We start from the raw sequence: 12,296 nt of genomic DNA on the forward strand, positions 1-12,296 counted from the left end.
AAAGCTAATTTTAAAATATTAATTGAATCGCCTATATTGTATTTTTATTCATCACATTTGGGGATTATAAAGTCACAAACTAGGACTACTCTATTGCTGATGTTGTCATTTAGGCTAAATTACCTTATCTGTAATGAGGGGACTTAAAAATCTAAAAACCACAGTTGACAGAGAATAAATCTAGTTATTTTTAAGTTTCTTCCTCATCCCATTATTATCAAAGAAGGATAACTCGTTCAAATCCTCTAGTTAACTGATTATTTTTCAGGTTTATAGCCCAGTGCTATATATCTACTTACAGAAATGGCTAACCTTCAGTGTGTTAATTTCACTATGATGTTGCTAGATATGGGTCTTCCATATTTTGCATGGAATTTGATGTGCCTTGAATCTGTGTTGCTATTTTTACCAGTTTTTCCGCTCCATTCTCTTCTTCAGTGACCTTTAAGGTTTATAAACATTTTAAAGAAGAAATGAATATGTAAATTTTTTTGGAATCATTGAAGGATTTTATGGTTACCAATACCAGTTCAGGCTAAATTCCTGTAAAGGGATCATAGAATTTAAATTTAGAATACATAAGTCATAATGTGATTTTGACAGTACAGTTTCGGCCTAGTTATTTCAGTTACTATATATATTTGGGGAGCTCCTATAGAGAAGAGATGATATAGGCCTTCCTAATAAGATAAGCAGCATCCTAATTTTGGGGAATTTTAGAGAATCTTGAAAATCCTAGGTGGGCCATTCAGAGACTTCTGATGTTCTTTTTCTATTTAGAAATAATACTTATAAAAAAAGAACAGCTTTAAGTTTTTAAGTGGTATTCTGAAAAAAAAGTCAAATGCTGTGTATCATTGTCATAGTAGCTTCCATTAGTAGTACTTACTATGGTGCCACTTTGCAAGATGACTTTTAAGCATTTCCTGTAATTCTCAGCATAATGTGTAGGTATGGTATGATTACTATTTTGCCAAACAAAACAGGCTTAGGAATGGTGATTTACTTGGTCAAGTAAATTTAAGTGGCAGAACTGAGCCCTGATCCCTGCTTACTCTGAAGCAGATGCTTGGAATTCACCACAGTGCCTTCAAGGGACCAGTAATTTAGATGAGGACACTATGATGTATATACAAGTGCAAATCAAGTGCAGTGAAATGGGACCCTGGGAGGGTAGAAAACATCTCCTCCAACCTCATGCAGAGGTACAAAGGAATAGTAGAATTTGAGTCTGAGGGGTCCGGTGAGCAGAAGTAGATGTAAGCAGGAGGAAGGAGTCTGTATTGTGGGTATGCAATATTGGTGGCTAAGCAGCTATTCAAAACATCGAACAGTTCTCTTCCTTGGGGTATTTGATTGGGGTGTTTATGGCTGGGCACACATGATGCATGCCTGTAATCCTAGGGACTTGGGAGGCTGAGGCAGGAGGATCTGAAGTTCAAGGCAAGCCTGGGCAATTTGGTGAGAACTTGTGCCCAAATAAAAAAGCCTAGGGGTGGAACTTAGTGGTTGAGCACCCCTGGAGTCAGTACCCAATACTGGAGAGGAAAAAAGTCAATAATTTTAAATCAGTGCAAAATAATATTAGATTGGGATTGTCTGCACACATCTATTTCATCTAAGGTTTTGAAGGTGATTGCAGTTATTTCATACTCAAAATGTGGTCTGAAGACCTGCATCCTGGATGTGCCTCCCTGGGAGCTTAACTGCACAGTCTCAGGTGCCATCTTGGGATAGTAAATCAGAACCTATATCTTAACATAATTCCCATGTGATTTGTATGTAAATTCAAGATCTGGAAGCACAGATTTAGGATCTATCTATATTCTATAAATTTTAAAAATCTGTCTTTTGAAATATTAAAGTTAATTAGGTTGAAATCACTGGACAGTCTTGGAAAAAAACCTCATCAAAAGCAATTCTGTAAAAGCGCAATTGTTCCTTTTCAGTGTTTGTACTTTTAGATGTGTTTCTGGGAATCAGCAGTCCTTGCAGAATACTGTTAAAAAAGTAAACTTTCCAGTGTCAACCTCCACAAATTAGGCAACACTGTACAATTAGGAATAGTTGGCTGCAGCATTTTCCTTGGTGCACATTATGGAACAGGGAAATTGGAAAAGCACAGGTCTCCCTTTTGCTGTAAAGCCATTCACACAACAGGAGGCCCTGCAGGTGACAATCGGCTGGGAATACCTGAAGTCTACATTGGAGCACTATGTGAAAGCATAGGCATAGAGGAGCACAATGTTTGTCATGGACTCTGCATTCCTGAAGGATGGCCCAGGTTATGCAAACTGGCTAAAAAGAGACAGTATGTGTGAGACTTTTTTTCTTAGACCATTTTCCCCCCATGAACCTTCCTAGGTCTTTTGCTTTGCATTTTTGCAAATGTGTGTTGATTGAAGAAAAAGAAGTACCCAACTCCAAATTGTCCTTATCCTCAACACTCTTAAGGCCACCAATGCAAACATTTTGGTGTTTAAGTTTCCCAACTACATAGCATGTGTGCATTTTGTAGAATTTTTTTTCTTATATACAATTTATGCAAATACTGTGTATATCTTTTTAAAAATTAATCATTTGTAAGTTCCTTTTCCCATGATGAAATACTGTGCAAAGTCATATTAAATGGCTGCACTCCATGTCTCTTTTTGGTCAGAACATAAATTTTCTTTACTCGTCCTGTTGATCAGAGGTGCACAAACTTTGAATATTTAAATGACTAGTGACTGTGTGTGTAGAGGATTATTGTTATATGTAATGGATTCATTATGACACTCATAAATGTGTTTAACAGTTTGCTCCATTTCAGTCCCCAGTACTGCCTCTTGTCCTTTGCTTCTCCCTCCCACCTTCTCCTTCCTCTACTTTCTTGATCTTCCTTCTATTTTTTGTAATTGGTGTGTTACATATAAAGTTGGAATGCGTTGTGATACATTCAAACATGCACATAGCATAATTTGATCAAGTTCATTCCATAGTTCCCTTCATTCCCTTTTCCTTCCCTTCCTATCCTCCCTTTCCCTTAACCCCCTACTTCTACTCAATCGATTTCTCTCCTGTTTTCACAAGATCCCCTTTGCTAGTATATATTTTTGAAGAGTAGTAAAGGAACATGCTGGTATCAGTCTCAAACTCATAGAGACATGCATATGTTCTCCTTGTACCCTGGGTCCTGGGGAAGCATTGGGACTGCCTTTGCTAATCTAGAAGAATTTAGTCATCTATGTGAGGAAACTTCAGGGATTAAAATTCTCTAGATAAGTTTGATAATTTGGTGGGGAGTTTATATGAGGAAGAGCCAGGTGGGGTTACCCATTTTATTGCTCTAGAAAATCCTCAAGAAAATATATTAGGGATCCTTATAAAGTCATGTTTTGGCTACAAATACTTGATTCTAGGTCTACAATAGGTACCAGGAAATAAGTAGAAATCACTTATTTTTAAATGAAAATCAGTTCATAAAGTGGGCGGGGAATACAAAGAAGATTAAAACTGCCTGCCCTGAAGGAGGTTATGATGCATTTAAAAGGAGTAACATACACATGAGAAGATAATTTAAAATTTCCATTTAATTTTCCCTAAGCTTGTAGAATCATTCAAAGGAATAATTACATAAAATTAGTACACTTCCATGCTGGATCACAGGTCAGTTAACTGCCATATTACCTGATGGCTAAATCTGACTCTCCACCTATTTTTATAAATAAAGTTTTTATTGGAATTCAATCACTTCCAATTTTTGCTTATTTTCTATGTTGCTTTTGCCCAGTGGCAATGAGTTGTGTAGCTGACAAAAGACCTATGACCTACAGAAGTCAACATTTCCTTACAGAAAACTTTGCTGACCCCTGCTCTAAATAATTAGATAAAAAAAGAAATATTTGTGTTTTGTATGTGAGTTAATATATAGTACATCTTATATATCAAAATGTAAAATGATTGTGTATTGTTATGTACACATTTTTTACCCACAAATTATCTTGTTAAATATTGGGGAAAAAAAGATTGTTTTAGTGTTGTCATAGATCCACAACAATTTACTAAACATTGTCCCTTTTTTTCTTTTGTGTCAGTGCGTATAATATTTTAATAAATATTCTTATACATAAATCTGTGTGTATAGTGCTTTTGGAAAATTTCTAGGTGTATTTTTACTGAAATTAACCTTTTTAATTTTAATTTTATTTTTAACATGTTTTACAGACTGACTGCATTTTGATTCACTGTACACAAATGGGGTACATCATTTTGTTTCTGTGGTTGTGCATGATGTAGATTCATACCATTTGTGTAATCACCCACCTTTTGAAATTAATCTTCCCAAGGCCAAATTACCAAAGACAATGTACTCTACCATTAGAATATGAATGTTCATTTTCCTTGATCCTTACTGGTATAGGATGTTTAAGTGATCTTGGGCATGATAAGCAATCAACAGTGTTTCATTGACATTAAACTGCTAAAAGAAGCTTTTTTTTTTTCCAAATGTTAATTTGCTTGTTCTAGGTCATCTTTTTAAAGATTTGCCTATTCTTGTCCTTAGCATGTTTCTTAATTGTTCATGTATTACAACATTCTTCTATACTGGAAACTTCATTCCCCCAGTGCTCATTCCACATATAATTTTATTACTGTGAACTATATTTATAATTACTTTATGCAGGCTTCTGATTTAGCATAATATTTATTTATTTATTTGTAATATTTTTAGTTGTAGATGGACACAATGTCTTTCTTTATTCATGTGGTGCTGAGGATCGAACCCAGTGCCCCACGCATATGAGGCAAGCGCTGTACCACCGAGCCACAACCCCAGGCGCATTATATTTATAATTTATTTATTCATTTGGTTACCCTCTAGACAGTGAAGTCTTCTGTAGCAGTAGCTCTGTGGTACTTACCTCTGGATTACTATGACCATCACTAGGCTACATATGCTAAACACTCAATGAATGTTGCTTGCATGAATTAGTGTTTTTGTGGCTCAACTAATAGGAAAGTAAGAGTTGGCACCTTTAAATAAAAAGTCATTACTCCATACCTTTTGAAAATTTTATCTTCATCAGCATAAATCCTGAGTATGTACCATGAACCAGTAACCACATGAGGTACTCAGTTGAACAATAAAGGAAATGTAGTGCCTTTTGAGAAAACTAGTGGGAAACTTGGAATTCTATTGCAATGTAAGTTAACAGTGTAGTGAGGGATGTACACCTAGTGCTTAATGGAACAACTATGATAGGTGCTTTGAATACAGATAGGAAAAACACCTAACCCAAACTAGAGTACTGAGAAAGTTTCTATAAAGAGAAATAACCAGCTGAGACTTGAAGGATGAAGAATTACCTAATTCAGAGAAAGAAATGCAGGCACCGATGTTCTTAGTGCAAAAACCTAGAACTTTCAGAAACTGAAGGCCTTAGAAGAATTTCAGAGTTTGGGGAGAATGTAGACTGTAATGGTTAATTTGAATTGTTAACTTGATTGGATTAAGAGATGCCGATGATTAAGAGGCTTCTGGGTGTATCAGTGAGGACATGTCTAGGAATGGTTGGAATATGGGATAGTGAACTGAAGTGGAGCCCCTCCCTACACATGGGCAGCACTGCCCAATAGGATGGAATAAAAGCTGGAAGAACAAGGAAGCAGATGCAGGTGCAAGCTCCTCTTCTTGAACAGGTCTTGATTGCTGCTTTGATGGTCTGAGGATATTGGACTCTCGCTTCTTCACTCTTCCAAAGTGGACTCTGCCAGTGATTCTCCAGGGAGTTTCCAGAAGCCTTGTTCTTGGACTAGGGTAGCACTGTTGATCCCTCTTGTTCTGGAGCTTCCACCTCTTGGACTGCACAGCTACTGGTTCTTCCAGCTCTCCAGCCGGCAGATGGCCATTGTGGACTATCCAGCTTCTGGTCATGTAAGCCAATCTAATAAATCCCCTTTTTATAGTCCTACTTCCTGTCGATTCTGTTCCTCTAGAGAACCCTGACTAATACAGAGACTGAGACAAAATGATGAGTGATCAGGATGAACAAACCAGATGATGAAGGGCCTCTTGTGCCATTTTGGGGCCCCTGACTTGTTTTAGAGCAGTGTGGAGAATAAGAATGGTTAAGCACTGAAGGACTTTTTAAGAAGTTGGATTTAATCATTTACAACTTTGAAATATAAGTGGAAAATAGACTTAGTGAAGGATTGTAAGAAAAGGCAGGGAGATAGTTATGAGGCCATTACAGTAACTTTCATGAAAAAATGATGGAGAGCTGAGCCAGCACAAGAGAGTTTGCAGGTAAGGGAAAGTGCAATTACTCATGACCTGGTTTAGAGAGTTGGATGGCTGAGAATGGTGTTAATATAGGAAAGCGACTGATGTGAAGACATTGAGTCAATTTTAGACTTGTGCCTGCAAGTCCTGTGTGTAGATGTAACCAGCAGTCAGATAGACTCAAGTACTGAGTTTCTTGTTTTTATAGTTTATTGCCTGAGCACAGGCCCCAGGTAAGTTCATGTGAGATAACTCAAACTTGACCCTAACAAGGCAGACTGAGCCAGCCAGCCAACACTGAAAGAACTGAACAGAATTGCTGCTGCTGCTGCTGCTTATTCCAGGGGTGGTAGACTTTGAAGCGGAGACCAGCAAAGTTAACTTCTTGGTAAAAAAAAATAGGGTAATACTTTTCAGAGGACTATAATAGAATAGAGCAAATCAATACAATATCCAAGATTTAATTTAAAAAAAAAAAAAAACTGCTAGATATCTTAGGGAACACTTTTTGTTTCAGCAATCATGTAGCAAATATTTTAGGTAAAACAGTCATATGGCCTCTGTTGAAACCATTCACCTCTGCCAGCATAGCATAAAAGTTGTCATGTATAACATAAATGAATGGATATGGATGTATTCTAATAGAACTTTTAAAAAAATGGACCATGTATAAAAAGTCATAATTTGCCAACCACTTACAAACAAGAAGAAATAGGAAAATTTGACCCATACTTAAGAGAAAAAGCTAACTGAGAATAATTCAGACAAGGATCTTAAAACAGTTATGCTTAAGTGTGTAAAGAAAAATATTAACATTGATTTTTTTTAAAAAATTACACTATCAAAGGGCTAAATAGAAATGACTGAGTTGAAAAATGCAAGCTCTGAAATAAAAGTATTGATGGATTTAATAATAAATTTGAGGTGACTTCTGACTTTGAAGGTAGTCTAATAGAAATTATCCACAAATAAGAAAACGATATAAAAGAAAAGAGTCTGAGTGACCCACGAGGCAGTATCAAAAGGTCAAATTTTATGAATAAATGAGTTTCAGAAGACGGGAGAAAGAGCAGAAAAAAAATTTGAAGAAATAGTGGTTAAAAATGTGCAAAAAGCCATACATATATGGGTCCAAGAAACCAAAGAAATCTCAAGCGGAGTAAGAAAGACATTTGGCAAAACTGAAGACAGCAAAAGGATTAGCGACTCTCAGGAGTTAGCAGGTATGAAGGGATGAAAAGGAGGAAGGCAGGCTTCTTAGAGTAGTGAAATCATCCTATTATAGTGGTGGATACAGGTAATTATGCATTTAATACACGCCGTGGACTTTGGCTGCTAACCTGTATCAGTTCTGATTGTGCAATTTGATTGTAACAAATGTACCAATATAAGTGGAGGATGTTGAGAGTAGAGCGTGCTCTGCCTATGTAGGAGTTGGGGGTCCATGGAAATCTCTGCCTTCTGCCTGCTGTGTGTGTGTGTGTGTGTGTGTGTGTGTAAACCTAAAACTGCTCTGAGACAGTTTCTTAGCATATCATAGACAAACTGCTGAAAAACAAAGTTAAAGAAAAATAGTATTGAAAGCAGAATGAGAAAATGACACACAGTACAAAAAGAATTCAGTTTTGTTATCAGAAGGAAGTGGAGCCAGAGGATGGTGGACCAATGTCTTAAACGCTGGTGAGAAGACTGGCAAATGTGAAGATATCATTCAGAAACAGGCAAAATGACTACTCATGTAAATGAAAAGTATATAATTTGTTGCCCCTGAACTTGCACTGTTAGGAATGCTTGAGACTGAAGGTGATGATATCAACTAGATACTTGGATCTTCAGCAATGAATGAAGAGACCAGAAAGGGTAAAGACAAAAAGAATATTCTTAAGTACCAAGGGAGTAGGTATTTAAAGTGAAGTGGGTAGACCTGGGTTAAAACCTCAGAAAACATTAACATTTAATAAGCTACCAGAGGTAAGGATCCACATCTCCTGAGAAGTTCAGAGAGTTGCTGGGAAAAATCATAATCAGATTTGAAGGGAGGAGAACTTTGGAGAGACAGAAGGCATAGTCAACTTTATCAAATTCTTTAAGGTAAATAAAGAAAACTTGGAAATAAAATATGTTTTAAATGCAGTGGGTCAAAGAATGAGGAGGATCTTAGTAACTAACATTAGCAAGAGCACATTCAGTGATACTGTGGGAGCAGAAGCCACCGTAGTGGGTAGAGACAGGTGAGAGTAGCAGGTGAGGCCATAGGGACCACAAGCAGAGACTAGTTCAGGAAGTTCAGCCTGCAAACGAAGAGCTGGTGTAATTGCTAGAGAAGAAAAGTCTTAAGAATGGGGATATATTGTTGGCATTTTTAAGCATAGTATTAAACCACCTATTGAAGATGGTGAAAGAGAAGGGAAAATTTTAAATGTCAAAGGTCCTGAATTATGGCTTCTATTCTATCTCTGAAACGATTGTATAATCCAGAGAGAATATGGAGATGGCAAGGATGTCAAAGATGAAAAGAAGACTGGGAGTGATGAAAAGAAGACAGGGAAAACACAGAAGGATTCTGAATGGACTGAATCTGCCCCAGCCCCGCCTTCATGTTTGAAGTCCTGACCCCTAATGTGTTGGGTTTAGGAGGTGGGGCTTCGCGTAAGTCATGAGGATGGAGCCCTTATGAATGGGATTAGTGCCTTATAAAAAGTCCTAGAGAGTTCTCTCACCTTTTTTTGGCGGGGGGAGGGTACCAGGGATTAAACTCAGGGGCACTTGACCAACGAGCCACATGCTGGTCCTTTTTTGTACTTTATTTAGAGACAGGGTCTCACTGAGTTGCTTAGTGCCTCGCTTTTGCTGAGGATGGCTTTGAACTCGCGATCCTCCTGTCTCAGCCTCCTGAGCCATTGGGATTGCAGGCGTGCGCCACTGTTCTTTCAATTTCTTTCTGTCACATGAGGATACAATGAGAAGTTGGCAGTCTGCAACCTCAGACTCTGGATGAGGGCCCCAGACCAGGTACCTTGAGCTGAGTCTTCCACTCTCCAAAACTTTGAAAGATAGATTTCTGCTACTATAACAGCCTAAACTAAGACAATTTCTTTACTTTCTTCTTCTCCTCCCCTTCCTTCCTTCCTTCCTTCCTTCCTTCCTTCCTTCCTTCCTTCCTCCCTCCCTCCCTCCCTCCCTCCCTTCCTTCCTTCCTTTCCTTCCTTCCTTCCTTCTTTCCTTTCATACTGGGGATTGAACCAGGGGTGCTGTTCCACTGAACTATATCCCTAGTCCTTTTTATTTTTTATTTGAGGCAAGGTTTTGCTAAGTTGTCCAGACCGGCCTCCAACTTGTGATCCTTTTGCCTCAGCCTGCCGAGTGGCAGGTATTACAGGCACGCATTACCATGCCCACATTTTCTAGCCTAGAAATATCAAAAGCAGCTTTACAGTGGAAATGTTGTATTATAAATATGGAGTATTACATTGTGAGGAAAAAAGACATGGACAGATTTCTAAGCTGTTGAGATTCAAGACCACATATTACAGTGGTACCAGTCTACAGTGTGTGTGAGTTTTCTCCTATAATACATGCATCTCAAACAGAGAAGACAGGAACTTGGATTAACTGGGGTTGGAATTTTTCCAGGCATGTGCCATGAAAGAACTAGTTGAGGATATTGGTTGGGGAACGGTTCCATGGACTGAAAGATGAATAAGGAAAGAATAAAGAACAAAAGTGATTCCTCGAGCCCACAATAAGAGAGTTCCAGTTGATAGGAGTTTTTCTAACGACATGGAAGAATGGATGAAAGAAGAACATTCTGAAAGTGTTCAATGGATATGAATTGTCCGGAGTGTGATGCTTGGATTTGATATGTTAAAGTAATTTTTTTTTTGAAGGGGAGAGGAACGAATAGAAGAGGTGAAGAAGACTAGGCAGTTTAAAGAAATCGTAAGTGAGGACTAGTCTGGGGTCTGACTCTGATAAGGTGAAGTTAAAATCCAGTAGAGGTGTTGACTGTTGAGATGCCTAACTGCTCATGAAGATGGAGAATCCTCTGCTCACCACCAGTCTGAAGAGGTCCAGTGACAACTGCCAGTGAATTGGGAGAGTTACCACCAGAGGTTACTAAATGAGAGAGAAGCAATTTCATGAGTAAAATCCGGCAGAGGCAATGGAGAATAGGAAGAGCCCAGTGCTGGGGTATATGCAGTATGAGGACATCATCAGCGTCCACTGGGAAGACAATGGAAAACGTGCTCATCCTCCAGAGAGTCAGATTCCAGTGGCACCCCAACTGCAGAGTGGGTGGGGACGCACAGTGTAAGTGTGGGCTACGAATATGTAGGCGAAGCCATCTCTGAAGTCTTGAGTCAGGTTCCCTGGAGGGAATGGAGTCTGGGAGGCAGGTTCTAGAGGCCAGTAATAGTAATTTCACAAAAAGAGGAAGTAGGTGAGGTTAAGTCTAAGAGGGACTCTTGGAATAGGAGGTAGGGGATAACGTGAGAAGTGTCATCCTGGCCAGTGGCGTGAAGCATGATGGTTCTAACTGACCATAATTTGCAAAGAATGCAACTCAGCATGGCCACAGGGGTTGCAGGGGCAGGTAGGGCAGGAGAGGATGGGCCCCTTCCTCTGAGACAAGTCACTGAAGGCCCAGGTTGACTGTTTTTCCAAAGGGTCCTATTCCGACCTTCCTCTTCTAGCTCTGGCTCTCCACGATGGGCAAGAAGTTCAGGAGATGTTCGCCCTCCTAGCTTGCATCCCGCTTCTACGCCAGGCCCCAGGCAGGCGGGATCTCAGGTCTGTCCAGCTTCAGGAACACTACCAGGTGTTTCCACCTCATTTAGATCCAAAGCCCAATCTTGTGACTGCTGTTTGCCTTGAGGTGGGAGTTTGTATGTAGATGGATCCTTAGTTTCCTCATCTGCAAATCAATAATAATAAAATAAATATGAAATCCAGGATCCAATTTTCTTTGAATTTCAGATAAACCACAATTTTTAAGTAAAAGTTTGTTTCATAAAATCTTTTGAACATGCCTGCTAATAATTTCTTCATCGTTTATCTGGATTTCATACTTAACTGGGTGTCCGGTCTGTTCATTTGCTAGATCTGACAACCCTGTTCTTTCCTCTTACATGAAAAATACAAAGATCACATAAACTGATTAAATGATTGGCTCAAATAACTTTCAGGCTCTGTTAACTGCCTGCACTACCACGGAGTGAGAACCCATGCTTCCATGACAGCGGCAGGCGCAGCCACAGTTCTGCACATGTAGATTTTCTGTCTCCTGATGAATTGTGTTCCCACTCATTACTAAGGTCTCGGCTTGCTCAGGTCTCAGCAGTCACAGATGGGCCACTTCTCGCCAGGACCCTCGGTATATGTAGGTGAGTACTCTCTTTGTAGCTTGCCTTTCCCCCTTTTGGGTTCCATCTTTTCATTTAGCAAGTATTTGCCGACTATCTATCGCATGCCTTCATTAAGCCACATGATGGAATAAAGAACAGAAAAGACAAGAAGCAAGGCCCCTGCCCTTATGAAGCTCAGTTCTGGCAAGGAAGGGGATTTCCATCCATGATTACCCTCACTTTGCCTTTTAGTTGGGCATATGACTTAATAATCTCTTTTGACTTCTATCGTGGCCTCTGTCTAGCTGTGATGTCCTAGGCTGTGTACAATCCCAAGAATCTATTGGGCCAGGCATGGTGGCATACATCTATAATTCCAGTGACTTGGGAGGCTGAAGCAGGAGAACTGCCAGCCTCAGCAACCTAGGGAAATCCTAGTCAATTTAGTGAGACCCAATCTCAAAAATTAGAAAAAAAAAAAAAAAAAAAAAGAAAAGTAATAGTGTTGGGGATGTAGCTCAGTGGTAAAATGCTCCTGAGTTCAATCCTCAGTACCCCAACAAAGATCCTTTTGGGATGACTTTTCTCCTGTCTCAATAAGACTCTGAAATGGGTCTCCCTGATCAACCTTTGCTTTTCCTTGTCTGGCCTATCTCAGTAGCCAGGACTTGGGCAGTATATTTGCT

The 12,296-nt window shown here is 39.2% G+C and overlaps 1 protein-coding gene across 1 annotated transcript in view; it reads right to left on the minus strand.

Moving 5' to 3' along the window:
• Positions 1-12,296, minus strand: part of LOC306656996 (uncharacterized protein) — a gene marked incomplete at its 5' end in the record, with an annotated part of 173,356 nt that overhangs the window by 137,616 nt on the left and 23,444 nt on the right. The window lies entirely within an intron of this gene.

The sequence above is a fragment of the Sciurus vulgaris genome, assembly GCF_902686455.1.
Source record: "Sciurus vulgaris genome assembly, chromosome: 3".
NCBI classification, from domain to species: Eukaryota; Metazoa; Chordata; class Mammalia; order Rodentia; family Sciuridae; genus Sciurus; species Sciurus vulgaris.